A 14,425-nucleotide genomic window follows, 5' to 3' on the forward strand; every position below is an offset into this window, starting at 1 on the left:
CCTTAGGCTCCATTCTAGCAGACATCCACTATTTCCTTGAGAGCAGCCAAATCTATTGGCAATGATGTTGCAAATACCCGTTTGTGTCCAAGTAAGCATTGCTCAAGATCAGCCCAAACCATTGTAAGCCTGACAATGGGCAGCCTCCCTCCCCTGGAAGGCTCCAGCATAAAGATTTGTCTCTTACGCCATCTGGATGCGATATCAGCCTCCTGATTCTATTTTTTATTTATTTAAGTTTTTGTTGTGTGTATTCACTCACGATGGATGTGTGGTGTGGTATAGATGTGAACCACGGCATGCAGGGGGAGGCCAGAATACTGCTCTGTGGCGTCCTTTCTCTTCTACTTTTATGTGGGTGCTGAGGACTGAATCCAGGTCACAGCAAGCACTTCTACCCATCCGGGCAGCTCACTGGCCCTCATGGATTTTTTTTTTTTTTAAACATAATCTTGGTGACCAGGCTACACTTTAGGTATCCACTCTCCCTGACATCAGAGGCACAAAATTTGGATTCTAAATTATGTTGCTAATGAACACTTTGACCCTAGGTAAAAAACGTTTGCCTTGCTGAGTGGTGGTGGCACATACCTGGAATTTCAGTACTCAGGAGGCATTGGCAGGTGGATCTCTGTGAGTTCGAGGCCAGTCTGGTCTACAAAGCAAGTTCCAGGACAGTCAGGGCTGTTACACAGAGAAACACTGTCAAAAAAAAAAAAAAAAAAAAAAAAAAAAAAAAAAGAAAGAAAGAAAGAAAGAAAGAAAGAAAAATTTGTCTTCATGGGCCCCAATATTGTAGGAGAAGGCTGATTGTTCTTTCTAGCCACCTAGAACCAAAATAATCACACAGAAACTATTTTAATTTAAACACTGCTTGGCCCATTAGCTCTAGCTTCTTATTGGCTAACTCTTATATTAATTTAACCGATTTCTATCAATCTGTATATTACCATGTGGCAAGTGGCTTACTGGCAAAGATTTGGCATGTCTGACTCTGGCGGCTCCATGGAGGCTCTCTAACTCTGCCTTCTTCCACCCACCATTCTGTTTAGTTCCCCCGTCCCCCACCTACCTAAGTTCTGCCCTATCAACAGGCCAAGGCAGTTTCTTTATTCATTAATGCCAATCACAGCACACAGAGGGGACTCCCACATCACAATATCTTATCTATGAATGAAGGGAATGAGGAGTTTGCACATCAACAATGAGCTAATACACTTTGTAGCCATCAGTCTAGTAGAAGAGGGAGAAACAAGCCCTGCTGGTGTTTGCCAGTGTCTGAGATTTCACATGCTCACCTTCAGCACCACGTCCGGCAACATTCCTGAAATTTTAATAAATGGGCTTTGTCTGGGCAGCACAGGATAGAAACAGCAATACGTATTGTTCTAAGGCTGAAAATGTTATTATTAGCTTGAAACAGAGTCTCATGTAGCCCAGGCTGGCCTCAAACACGATAGCCAAAGATAATCTTCTGCTTCCATCTCCTGGATATTGGGATTACACCCCCTACTTGATTTTGACAGCGCCAGGGATTGAACCCAGGGCTTTCTTCTAACAGGCAAGCACTCTACCAGCTACCTCCCCAGACTTAATCCTGAAATTCTGCGATGTTGAGATCTTAAATCTCATTCAGGCCTAAAAGACTGAAATCCTATGATTCTGATGCTGGGTCAGTATACGCCTGAAGCTTAATACACAGCACTCGGGGCATCGGCATCCTGATTCCCCCTGACTGTGGTCCAGATTGCAGTAACCTCCCATCTTGTGAGTGACACTGGTCTGATGGTCTGAAAAGACACCCACTTTGAGTTGGGACATTCAGCCTCGCGCTGCTCCTCAGCGAGAGCCGCTCAGCCTTCCCTGTGGGTCAGACAGGGCATGAGTCATCCTGTGTCATCTCAGCCACTGTTTCCCAGGGTGCTGGGAAGCCAGGAGGCCGGAGAGCTCGAAACAGACAGAGGGAAAACAAGGAGGAGGAGGAGAAAGGGCCCCTCCTTGGGCAGGGCCTCCTAGGCGAGAGTGAGTCACGCTCACTGCCTGCCTGCCACACCTCTGAACGTCAGGTGGAGAATTTGCCGAGACCAGGCGCCCTTGATCAAGTCAAAACAAGTTTCCTAAAGACTGGGCCCATTAAGATTAATGGACTCAAAATAGGCCAGTCTTTTCTGGAATATGCTTTCTCTCTGTTCTATCTGTAGCGAGAGCTGGAAGTCCAGAAGGGCGCAGGGCAACAGGCTTATTTTGCTTGTATCTGGGAGGCTGGGGAATAACAGAGAAAAGGGGTGGACTCACACAGTGCCTTCCTAACCTTCCTGATCAGTGTTACAGAGCTGAGAACAGTGAGGGATGCTCTGGGCACGGTTACTCACAACCTAACTTTACTGCAATCAAGATCTACCCACCGGGAGTGCATGTGTGCACAATACCGCTACCGAATTACGGGAAGGTCTAGTATGGATTTTTAAGGGAACTTGAAATCCTGAGGGATGTAGGTCACTTGCATCAGGATGGATACTACCCAAGGGGGTGGGGAAAACAGAAAAGAACAGGTGTTGGCAAAAATTCAGAAAAATTGGAAGCCCTTAGCACTGTTCTTGGGAATATAAAATGGTCTAGCCATTTTGGGACACAAAATGGCAGTCTTTCAAAAAAATAAAACATAGGATTATATGACCCAGCAATTCCACTTCTGGGTATACACCGAAAGAATGTATGTGTGTGTGCGTGCAAAATGATTGGCATCTTTCACTTAATACATACATAATGCAGTCTGTGTCAGAGTTCCTTCCTTTTCAATGTTAGATATTATTCAATCCTATGATATGTGTGTGTGTGTGTGCTTGCATGAACATGCATGTGTGCGTACATATGTAGGTACTGCATAGTGAATGTGGTAAGGTCAGAGAACAACCTCAAGAATTAGGCCTCAATGGGATCTCTCCTCTTGCTCACGGCTGTCTACGCCAGGCTAGCTGACACTCAGGTTTCAGGCGATTCTCCTTTATCTGTTTCCCACTGCCCCATGGGGCTCTCTGGGGTTACAGATGACTACAGGGTTCCAGTTTTGCAAGATGAAGAGAAGTCTGTGGACGGATGGTGGCACTGGGGGGCAGCACTACGGATGTGGTTAACATCGCTGAACTGTATACTTACAGTGATTTTGATGGCAAATGTCATGCTGTGTATGTTTTTCTGTAATTTGAAAAACTTCTACACACACAACAATGACCAAAAACCTTGGAGACAAACAGCCTTAGGTTTGTCAATAAATAAGGTTTCATAATCAATAAGACAAGTAATGCGGCCACGTGAGTCTGTTTTGTCCTACCAGAGAGTGATGGCAAGCAGTCCCAAAGGTTAGCCTAAGGTTTAAACAATGTAGTACGGGTAAAACTGCTGCTATGCTTTGCCTTACAGCAAGGGCTCAATACGCTTTAACTATTGTTATTATGGAAACATGCCATTATTGGACTTATACAGATGAAGGTCGGTAGAAGCTGCCATGAACAGTCTTGTCTAACTTGCCTTTTTTGACTTGGTTCAGCGGGGAATAAAGGAATTTTTTTTACAATTCGTATTCCCATTCGGAAGCGTATGTATCATTAAGACTGTGTACAAATATGTGCCGGAAAGACAAGCTAAGATCTCTAGTTAGCATTTTTAAGTTTATTTTCCCCCCTGCCGAGGACAGAACTAAAGGTCTTGTACGTGGTAGGTCAGTGCTCTGACCACTGAACTACACCCCCAGCCCCAGCCAGCATTCTTAACTTGTCTTTTCTGCTAATATTGCAGATTCTCTCTTTGCCTCTAGGCTGGAGACATTTGGAAGTGGTTTAGGTTTATCAGTGCCATCAGACTACACCTTGGTTTTCTATGAGGAACTATGAGACTGGTGCCCGAAGTGTGTGGTCCACAGAAGCTTTAGGGGCAAAGCCCATGGGCACCAAGCCAAAGCTGTTACTCAGCACCGGCGGTGGCAGGGAGGCTTTCTACCCCACCCGGAATCCTTATCTGCACGCGGGTCGCCTCAGGTTCCCTCTGTGCCACGTTGCCAACGCACAGCACTTTTGGAAGATTCATGGGCAAGTTCATCCTCTCCCAGGGATGCCCAAAAGGCAATGACAATGGAAAAGTGCTAGACTTAGTACAAGATCCCAGTAAGAAGGGGTGGAATATGCAAGAAGAGAAAATGTTCTGCAAAAGAAGGTTTGCCGAAACAGGGGTTTTCAGATGGGGATGGCCTGCCCCCACTGCTACCTGGAGGTCACATGCAGAGCATTCTTGAGTGTCACAGGCTTGTGTCCAGTGGTTGGAGGCCAAGGATCCTGCAGAGATTCTATAATCCCTAGGATATGTCATTCAAAATGACAATTGTTCAGCCTGCAAGGCCAGCACTCTGAGGCTAAGAAGGCTAATCCCAGAACAACCAGAAAGAATGGAAACCAATCATTTTCTCCCTGAATGGAGAGAGGGTGAGAGAAAAGATCTGTTAAAAGGGGGATGATTAGAGGAGGCCCAAAGGAAAAAGTCAGCTCGTGGAAGCTATTTGAGAATTAAAAAAAAAAAAATCTGTCTTTATATTCACGAATGTGTGTGTACTCACATGTACACACATGCCCAAACCTTCATCAACTGATCATTATTGTTAATGTTTGTTTGTTTGTTTGTTTATTTGTTTTGAGGTCGGGTTTAGCTCAGTAGCCCAAGCTACAGCCCCCTGTCTTAACTTCCTGAGTACTGAGACTACAGGCATGGGTCCACACACCTAGTATCGTTTATGTGTTTAGTATTTGTTTGGTGGCGTCTTTCTTTTGGAAACATTTAACACTAGGTTTGGTAAAGCCAGAGAGCTTATACTGGGCTCATGCTTCAATCCTAGCACCTGGGAAGCTGGTTGCCATGACCGATCAGGCTACAAACGCCTGGCCAGCCTGGAACTGTGCCTAAAACAAAAGCAAACCTTTATTTATTTATTTTTTCTGAGAGGATTTCCTCTCTAGAGCAACTAGTCTAGGCTGCTTTAGCGATGCCTCCACCAGCACCGGTCTGAACTTGTTTCCTATCTTGTTCCACTTTCAGGAGGAATTTGTCCAAACATGAAATCCTTTTAGGCTTCACAGTGGGTTACCCCTGGGAAACCACTTTATGAGGCACAGATTAAAGGGGGAGAAGGGTCTGGGAAAGCTGTACTGAACGGTCTGTGGAGAACTCTGAGAACACAAGAGCCTCCCTGCGGCCTGGGACCCTAACCTCAGCTGAAGATGCGGCAGAATAGCCACAAACCTCTTCCGAATGCCCAGGGTTGAGTCCTGTGATAGATAGCAAGATAAGCTGTGTGGCCTCTGGCAAGTCACCAGACTTCTTGGTGATTCTGTCTTCTCATCCAAGAAATATGCATAACAAGAGAATGTACTTCACCTGGTTGTTGGGTAGATTAAATGAGAGAGCAAGTCCTCAGGAAAGGTTAGCTGTTCCAACTGGGACGTAAAAGTCAAAACCAGGCTTGCCATTCACTATTGACATAGTGGGAGCTCCCACCAGCACATTCTTTGCATCGGGCTTCTCCCCTAAGCCCTGCATGTGGAGAATTTCTTCAACAGTGCATCCATTTGTCATTGGTACCTGACTTTCGGAGCAGAGAAGCTTGCAGACACAGGGGTATATCAGGAATCTTTCAGAATATTATTTTCTCTTCACACCTTTTCTGTGGACCTCGGATTATCAGGCAACAATGGCAATCCAATACGAAGAATATTCGAATTCAGTTCTACTCTTGTTAGGGTTGGCCCCAGGTGGACAGACAGGGATCACCGGGAACCTCATCTTTGTCAGTCTCCTGTCTGATACCAACTTTGCTGAGACTGGCAAGCTCAACCAGGCTTGCGACACCTCTCTCGGCTTGTGAAAGCATAGATAGGCCATGGAGCGTTCAACCTGCAGTACAAACCTGCTCTCCTGCCCCGCAAACCAGTAGGTGTAGAAATACCTTTGACAGCCAACCCTACAGTCAGGTTCAAGGGCCTCTTTTAAGAGGGTAGTGTGAGGAACAGGTTCCTGAGAGTCAGTCAAAGCACCAGAGACAGCCCTGTTCCCATTACCAGGAATCCCACAAATAGACCAAGTTGCACAGCTGTCTCATATATACAGAGAACCTAGGTCAGTCCAAAGCAGGTTCCCTGGTTGTTGATTCAGACTGCATGAGTTCCCATGAGCCAGGCTAGGCAAGGGTTTCCTTTGGTGTCCCTGATCACGCCCCTGTCTCCCATAATCCCTCCTCTCCTTAGCAGGGCTTCTGGAGGTGGGCCATGGGTCTCTGAATTTGCCATTCTCAGTCACGGGATAACTATGACAACCTGGGTAGTCACCAATCCGATCACAGGGGATGACCAGTTCAGCCTACGCATCCCCTGCTGCCAAGAATTAGCTGGGGCCATCTTTGTAGACTTGTGGGAGTTTCCCTTGCATCAGGCTTCTACCCAACCCCATAAAGCCCCCCTTTCCAGTCATCTCTCTTAGTACTCTCCCCCTCTGCCCACCCCCAACCCGATTCTTCAAGTTTCCATCCCCAGCTGCCCCCAGTCCACCAAGGATATCTCTATTTCCCCTTCCCAGGAAGATGCATGTGCCCCCTTACCTTTGGGGCCTTCTTGTTACCTAGCCTCTCTATGTCTGTGAACTGTAGCCTGGTTATCCTTTACTTTACAGTGAATATCCACTTATGAGTGAGTACATACCATGTTTGTCTTTCTGGGTCTGGGTTACCTCACTCAAGATGACATTTTTCTAGTCATCCATTTGCCTTCAAATTGATGTCATTGTTTGGTTTTGACAGCTGAGTAATACTCCACTGTGTAAACGTACAACATTTTCTTTATCCACTCTTCATTTGAGGGGCATCTAGGCTGTTTCCAGGTTCTGACTATTACAAATAAGGCTGCTGTGAACATAGCTGAGCAAATGTCCTTGTGGTATTGAACATCCTTCCTTTGGTATATGCTCTTGCCCAGACTGAATACAGGGGGAAGTACTTGGTCTTATGGCATCTTATTAGACCACACTTTGCTGATGCACAGGAGAGAAACCTGCCCTTTTCTTCTGAGTGAATATGGAGGAGGTGTGGATGGGGAGGGGGTAGAGAGGAGGGAAGGGAGTGCAAGGAGAAGCTGAGGTTGCTGAGGTAGAAGGACTGCAAGTTTAAAATTAGCCTGGGCAACTTAGCTGGACCCTGTATCAGAATGAAATGAAATGAAGTAATAAATACAAGCGGCAGGAGGCGGTCTCCTGGGTAGGATTCTTAGTTCACATGGGAGAGGCCCTGTGATCAATCAAATTAGCCTGATAAATGTCTTCCCATTCTTTAAAACGAAAATTTCTGCTGGACACGTGGGTCTAATTGTTCACTCTAACCACACAGTAAAGGGTGGGAATGCCCGGATAGGAACCTGTCCCTTCCTGGTTTTTTGTTTGTTTGTTTGTTTGTCTGTTTACAATTTGTGGGATGTTGTAATACACACAACTTATTTCTAAGGGAGGAAGGGTTTACTTAGTCTCACGATTTGAGGGTTATCATCTATCATGGCCAACAGGCATGGGTGACTCTGTGACAGTTGGTGGCTGGGCTGTAGAGCTTGCAGCAGTTGGTTATGTCCCATCAATGATAGCGTTCTTGTGAAATGACATTAAATGAAAATCCTCTTTTTCTCTGATCTGCTTATACTCACTAGGGAAAATGGACGCATCTGTGTGGATTCCCGCTGATGGTCACATCCCCCATTATAATCTGCACACAGCTTTTGGTAAGAGATTTTCCCGTGCTCTGGAGGTCTCCTGCTGAGTTTATTGGTCTTTTAAAAATACAGTTCTGAGGGCTGGAGAGATGACTCATCAGTTGAGAGCACTGACTGCTCTTCCAGAGGATCTGGGTTCAGTTCCTGGTACCCACATGGCAGCTCACAGCTGTCTGTAACTCCAAAATTTGACTCCCTTACACAGACTTACTTACATGCAGTGAAAATATCAATGTACATAAAATAAAAATAAATTAAAAATGAAAAAAATACAGTTCTGTTATAGAAATTGGTTTAGGTAGGTAGAGTTCCTTCTAATGGAATTATCAGTTCTCTCTTTCTGATAGGGTCTTGCTAGTCTAGGCTGGCCTTGAACTTGCAATCCTCCCGCTTCAGTCTGCAGCATGCTGAGGTTACTCCAGAGTATGAGTCAGCTCATTGTTTCTATCATTGTGCCCTTGAGGATGGGCACCCTGGGGTTAGGATGGCAGTTGAACAGCTCCAGAGAGCCACCTGTACTCTTATAAGCTAATCTGCTTTGCTGACTATTGAATCCTTCCTTGGGACAATTTAATATCAAATGCTCATTCTTTCTGAAGCTCGCCCTTCCCTTTCCAGCCATCTAACAGAGTAATCATCACCTGGCGGTTCTTCTTACAGCGCTTACTGAATACTGAAAGCCTTGGGAATTTAAGAAAGGCGGTGAGGGCCAGTAAGGTAGCTCAGCCCATGAAGGCACTTGTCAACAAGCTTGACCACCTGAGTTCAATCCCTGGGGTTCACATGGTAGAAGGAGAGATGCAATTACACAAGCTGTCCTCTGACCTCCACATGTCTGATATGGAGGTACATGCTCCTTCCACCATCAGCCTTTGACTTCCCACAGGAGATGATTCCGGGCTCTGACTTTGTGGTATAGGAAGCCCATGAGTAATGGTTCTTATGCACGAGCATCGCCTCAGGAGACTTGATAAGATCCAGTGTCCAGGCTGCACTCTGGACCAGGTGATTCAGCATCTCTGAAGAGATGACTCAGCTATGTACTTTTTAAAGCTACCTGAGCAATTCCGGCTTAAAGCTGGGGTCAAGAACTAGGCCTTGGGTCAGTGACTGTCATCAAAGAGGCTGCATGGTAGAACCTTCTGGAGAGATTTTATTTATTTATTTATTTATTTATTTATTTATTTATTTATTTATTTATTATGTATACAATATTCTGTCTACAGGCCAGAAGCGGGCACAAGACCTCATTACAGATGGTTGTGAGCCACCATGTGGTTGCTGGGAATTGAACTCAGGACCTTTGGAGGAAGAGCAGGCAATGCTCTTAACCACTGAGCCATCTCTCCAGCCCCTTCTGGAGAGATTTTGTAAAAATGAATCAAACTGCCCAAACCTCATCCCAGAATAGATGAGTGAGAATCTTTGGGACAGGTGTCTGGGTCACTGGAGTTTTCCAAAGTTCCTCTAGGTGATCTGAAAAACACCAAGTATTGGAAATCATGACTATGTACAGTCTTGGATTGAAGGAATGCCCATCTCTTTGGCCCTGATTCACACATGGCTGTGGAAGACGGGCTACTCCCACCAGGACACACGGAGAAATGGAGGCAGTATAGCCTAGAAGCTGGAGATGCTGAAGGTATGGGCCCTACTGTGGCTTTTTCACAGTTTTCTATGTAATGTCAGACAAGGCACATCCCTCTTGGGGTAAGAGTTCTGCTCACCAAACCACAATCCTGTCCTCTTTCCACCGTACAGGGTTTCTTAGCATTTTCCTTTAATTGATATTTTACTGGCTTTTGTTTGCTAATCAAAAGTCAACCTAATGACTTAAGTGTCTATGTTGATACACATGGGTGTAGTTTTTCATACAAGTCCTAAAAATGTAAAAAGCTAAGCAACTGCAACTTTTTGCTTAATCATTGTCCAATTAACCTTTCAGCTCACAAATTGTTAACAGTGCATTCTTTAAAAGAGGCTTTTTAAGCTAGGGAGAAGACTTCGTTGGTAAAGTACTTACATTGCAAGTAGCAAGTTTGATCTCTAAAACTTGTCAAAATGTTGGGCATGGTGGCCCATTTTTGTAACCCCATTACTGCGGAGGTAGAGACAGGCACATTCCTGGAATTGTTGGCCAGCCTCACCTACTTGGCAAGTTCTAGGCTAGTGAGAGACCCCGTCAAAAACAGAAAAACCAAAACTGAAAAAGGTGGATGCCACCTGAGGAATGGCAGCTGAGACCCTCTGGTCTCCACAGACCCGTGGTGCTCATGACTGCATGTAGGCACACAAAAAGAAACTTTCAAATGCCATTATCTTAAAATAATGATAATGTTTTAAGTTTCATTTTTTTACCCAAGAGTTGGTGAGATGGCTCATGGAGTAAGAGGGTTAGTTCTGTGAGCACAAGGACCTGAGTCCAAACCCCTAGCACCCACAGGTGCTGGGCGTGGCTATGTGTGACTATAACCCCAGGACTCGGGTGCAGAGAAAGGAGAATCACAAAAACTTGCTGGCTAGGTAGTGTAGCCAAAACAGCGTGCTTCTGTTGACAGAGGTTTCTGTCCTGCCCAGTCCTGTAGCCATTCAGTCCCAAAGAAACACACAGAGGTCTACATTAGTTATAAACTGGTTGGCCTGTTAGCTCAAGCTTTCTTATTAACTAAATCTTACATCTTGACCTATAATTCTTGTCTGTGTTAGCCATGTGGCTTGGTACCTTTTATCAGTGAGGCATTCTCATCTTGCTTCCTCTGTGTCTGGGTGCCAACTGCTGACTAAGCCTTTCCTCTTCCCAAAATTCTCCTATTCTGGTCACCCCACCTATACTTCCTGCCTGGCAACTGGCCAATCAGATTTTTATTAAACCAACACAAATGACAAATTGTTACAGGGTACAAGACCATTGTCCTACAGCATGGTTCAGCTTCAGTGGCACTGTTCAAAGGCAATAACGGCTCATAGACACTCATGCAGGAAGGCATGCTGTCCTTTTCTGGCTGTCATATGAGCATACATGGACATACATGTCCACACATTCATGTGCATGTGCTCCCCCCTTAGAATTCATGATTTCGTATCATATGCATCTACTGCTCAGGGTGTCCAGTCTTTCACAACACATCACCAAAGGCATGAGGAAAGCCAGACCACCACAGACAATGATGTTACTGGGGACACTCCATGGAGCTCAGATCAGGAAGCAGTTTTAGAAATTGTCCTCAACCAGAAAAGAACAAAACAAAACTAAGCGCATGCAATGTTTCCATCAAGACAGATACAGGACTGTGTCTTCAAATGGACACTTAATGGTGTTTCTCACTACAGGGTAGTCTTTTGAAGGTTTCTACCTGTGTCAAATGTACATGCATCTACTCGAGAAAGATCCTGTGTGACTGAGTGCTTTGTCCTCATGACACCCTGGTTCCATCCTCAGCACCAAACCCACCCTCTGCATAGATGAAATAGTTGACAAACGATTCATCTGGCTCCACCAGAAGGTGATACTGAGATTAACTCTGAGACTCGGTCCTGGCTGCTAATCAGATTTGGCTTCTTGTTCTCCTGCCCTATCATCCATCGCCTGGCCTCTACTTGTCTGAGCAACTCGCTTTTCCATGGGAGAATCTTTAATTTCTGGGTCAGGCAGGAGGACTCTTTTCCTCCAGCTTCCTTTGACAACTTCCTGGGTTGTTTTTTTGTTTTGTTTTGTTTTTTGTTTGTTTGTTTGTTCGCTTGCTGGCTGGCTGGTTGGCTGACTTCTAAATGAGTTCTGCTATTTCAGGAACAGTTGGTCTGGTGAGAGATCACCAGCCTCTTTTTGGGCTCTCCCCTTGAAAGAGAAGAGATGCCCCCTTTCCTAGGTATTTTGCCAAGATGTGGACAGCAAAGGCATTTGTGGGGATGGTTCAGTGCATGTCTGGGCCCACTGATGATGCTGCACTTACCATGGCTAAGCTGATGACGCAAACTCTGTTTTCAAACTTAAGTGTACCAGATTTCATGTGTGTGTGTGTGTGTGTGTGTGTGTGTGTGTGTGTGTGTGTGTGTGTGTGTGCAGGTCAGAGATCAGCCTTGGTGTCATTCCTAAGGAGCCATCTACCTTGTGTATTAAAACAGGGTCTCTAATTAGTCTGGATCTTGCTGAGTAGGCTAACCTGTTCTAGCAAGCTCCAGAGATCTGCGTATCTCTGTCTTCTTAGCACTGGGATTACAAGCTTCTGCCACTATGCCCATTCATTCATTCATTCATTCATTCATTTTTTATTTAAAAACTTGGGTTCTGAGAATGGAACACAGGTCCTCATCCTTGCTCAGCAGGCACTTTGCTGACCGAGCCAGCTCCCTAGCTGTAGAAATCCTACCATATACGACAGCTCGCAGAAAGCCTACTGTTTCACAGGGCTGCAAAAGTGGCTGTGACTGTCTGGAGGGCGCTTTGCAGAAACGCTGGTAAGTGTGCCTTAAACTCCTTGCTGGGCCATCATGGAACTCTGACATATTTTTAGCATTGACTATGAAAGATGATAAAAACAAACCTTTTGAGGATTCTCTTTTCATAAGTAGAACCACTGATCCTGTTTCCCTCTTCTCAAAGAAAGCTGGATGGTAGATACTGACAGCACATTTCTGGGAACCGGCAGCTCCTATAGTCCTGTGTCTGTCAGTGAAGGAGCGGAATCCCTGGGTGAAATGGGAAAGAAGCCAAACCCAAAGTCTGACCTGAAAAGAACGTGGGGCCCTTTAGCTGCCTCCATCCACCAGAGATGGGCAGAAGGGTCATTTCCTCCTAGGTGAGGATACAGCTGTGACACAGTTATAGGGATGCCGTCTTACCCAAGGACTAATGAAGTACCGTCAGTCAGCTTTCCGCCACAGTGATAGAATACGTGGGCTCACTGGCTGAATTCAAGAGTTTCACTCATGGTCTCTAGACTTGTTTGGGACACGTGGCAGCACAAGTCATGGTGGTGGGAGAGAGCTGATCATCTTAGGGCAGCCAGGAAGCAAAGAGAAGGATGAAGGGATGTAGGCTCCCTTCAAGGCCACACCCCAGGGACCTAACTTCCTTCCATCAGTGGCGGTCGCTCTAAGAAATGTTCCACCAGCTTCCCAAGAATGTTGCAGGTGGGAGACACAGTGGCATTTGCAAGATGCTCACACTCCAAACAGTAGCAAGTGCTACCTGAATCCATCAGTGACTGCTTACCCAACAGTCCCTACCAGGTGACCTGTGACCTTGGTTAATGACCACTAATCTGGATTCATTGTTTACCAGCAGCTTAATAAGGCCTTTAATGACCTCAGTGAAGAAAACAATTCAGAAAGTACAGCCTAGGTGACCCGATGACCTGAAGAGAGTCTGGACTTTTATCTGACCGATCAGTTTGGGATCTGAAGTAAGTGTCATCAATATTTCTTTTAATTATATTTTATTTATATTTTAATTATATCTGACTAATGTCTCATCCCCAGGGGAAATTCCAAAGGCTTGACTCAGTAGCCTACCCATCAGCTACACTTCTTACAGAGCATATGCATATGATTTGAAATTGAATATGATTTGAATATGTGGAGATTTCTATATAGGCACTTCAAGTAAACTCTCATTGCAGTTGATCATACATTGATTAAACAGTGCCATGTCCCTTGATCAAGTAATAAAATTACCATCACTCCAGAAACCCCTCTTTGTCCCTCTCTGTCACCGTCTACTCAAAGAACCCCAGCCCTAATTTTAACTCTGTGGGCTAATACTCTCTGACTTTGTGGGTTTCTATTATAACAGCCAGCCCCTTTAAATCCATTTCCATAGACAGAGAACATGCTTGCTAAGATTTCACCTCAGCGACTACAACAAGGGGCTTTTTCTTCACCTTCTTCTTTAATGCCCCATTGTGAGTTAGACAAGTTGGGTAGAGCATTAGAGAGTTCAAAGACAACAGGTGGTGGTTCGTTTGTTAGCTTTCAATTACTCTATCGAGTACCCAGGACGCTCAGCTTATAAAGAGAAAAGGCCTATTTCAGGTGAAAATTTTGCAAGTGTCAGTCCCTGGTCAGGTGGTCTTCTTGTTTTGAGGCCCGTGTTAGGCATCACGCCAAAGTGGGCAATGAATGGTAGATTCAAGCCACTCACCTCCATAGCTGGGGATAGGGGTGGGGTGGGATGAGGTGCGGATGAAATCTTACAGTCTTCTTCAAGGGCCTACCTCCAATGATCGACGACCTCTCACTAGGCCCCACCCCTTGAAGCATTTACCAGTTCCCAACAGCACAAAGCTGAGACTCTGGGACTGTGATCCAGATCCAAACTACAGATGGAGCCAGCCTTGTTATATAACCATTTGGCCAAGAGTCTGAACAGCTCTTTGATGGCTAATACATTGCTTTTTTTCTTAATTGGTTTTATTGAGCTATATATTTTTCTCTGCTCCCCTCCCTTCTACCCTCTCCCATGATCCCCATGCTCCCAACTTACTCAGGAGATCTTGTCTTTTTATGTTTCCCATGTAGATTAGATCCATGTATGTCTCTCTTTGTTGTCTAGGTTCTCTGGGATTGTGATTTGTAGGCTGGTTTTTCTTTGCTTTATGTCTAAAAGTCACTTATGAGTGAATACATATTATAGCTGT

General features: G+C 45.2%; 1 long non-coding RNA gene across 4 annotated transcripts in view; it reads left to right on the top strand.

The window, feature by feature from the left end:
- Window positions 1-14,425, top strand: part of LOC125394375 (uncharacterized) — a 45,021-nt gene that overhangs the window by 25,682 nt on the left and 4,914 nt on the right. For 2 of the 4 annotated variants that reach the window (XR_015734882.1, XR_015005147.2), the window contains exons 2-3: window positions 7,728-7,799; window positions 13,072-13,192. This is a non-coding gene — a long non-coding RNA (uncharacterized LOC125394375). Of the gene's footprint in view, window positions 1-7,727; window positions 7,800-11,120; window positions 12,246-13,071; window positions 13,193-14,425 lie in introns of all 4 variants that reach the window. The other 2 variants (XR_015734883.1, XR_015734884.1) reach the window with 2 other exon arrangements.

This window comes from Myodes glareolus, chromosome 14, assembly GCF_982192425.1.
Source record: "Myodes glareolus chromosome 14, mMyoGla1.1, whole genome shotgun sequence".
In the NCBI taxonomy this organism is placed as follows: Eukaryota; Metazoa; Chordata; class Mammalia; order Rodentia; family Cricetidae; genus Myodes; species Myodes glareolus.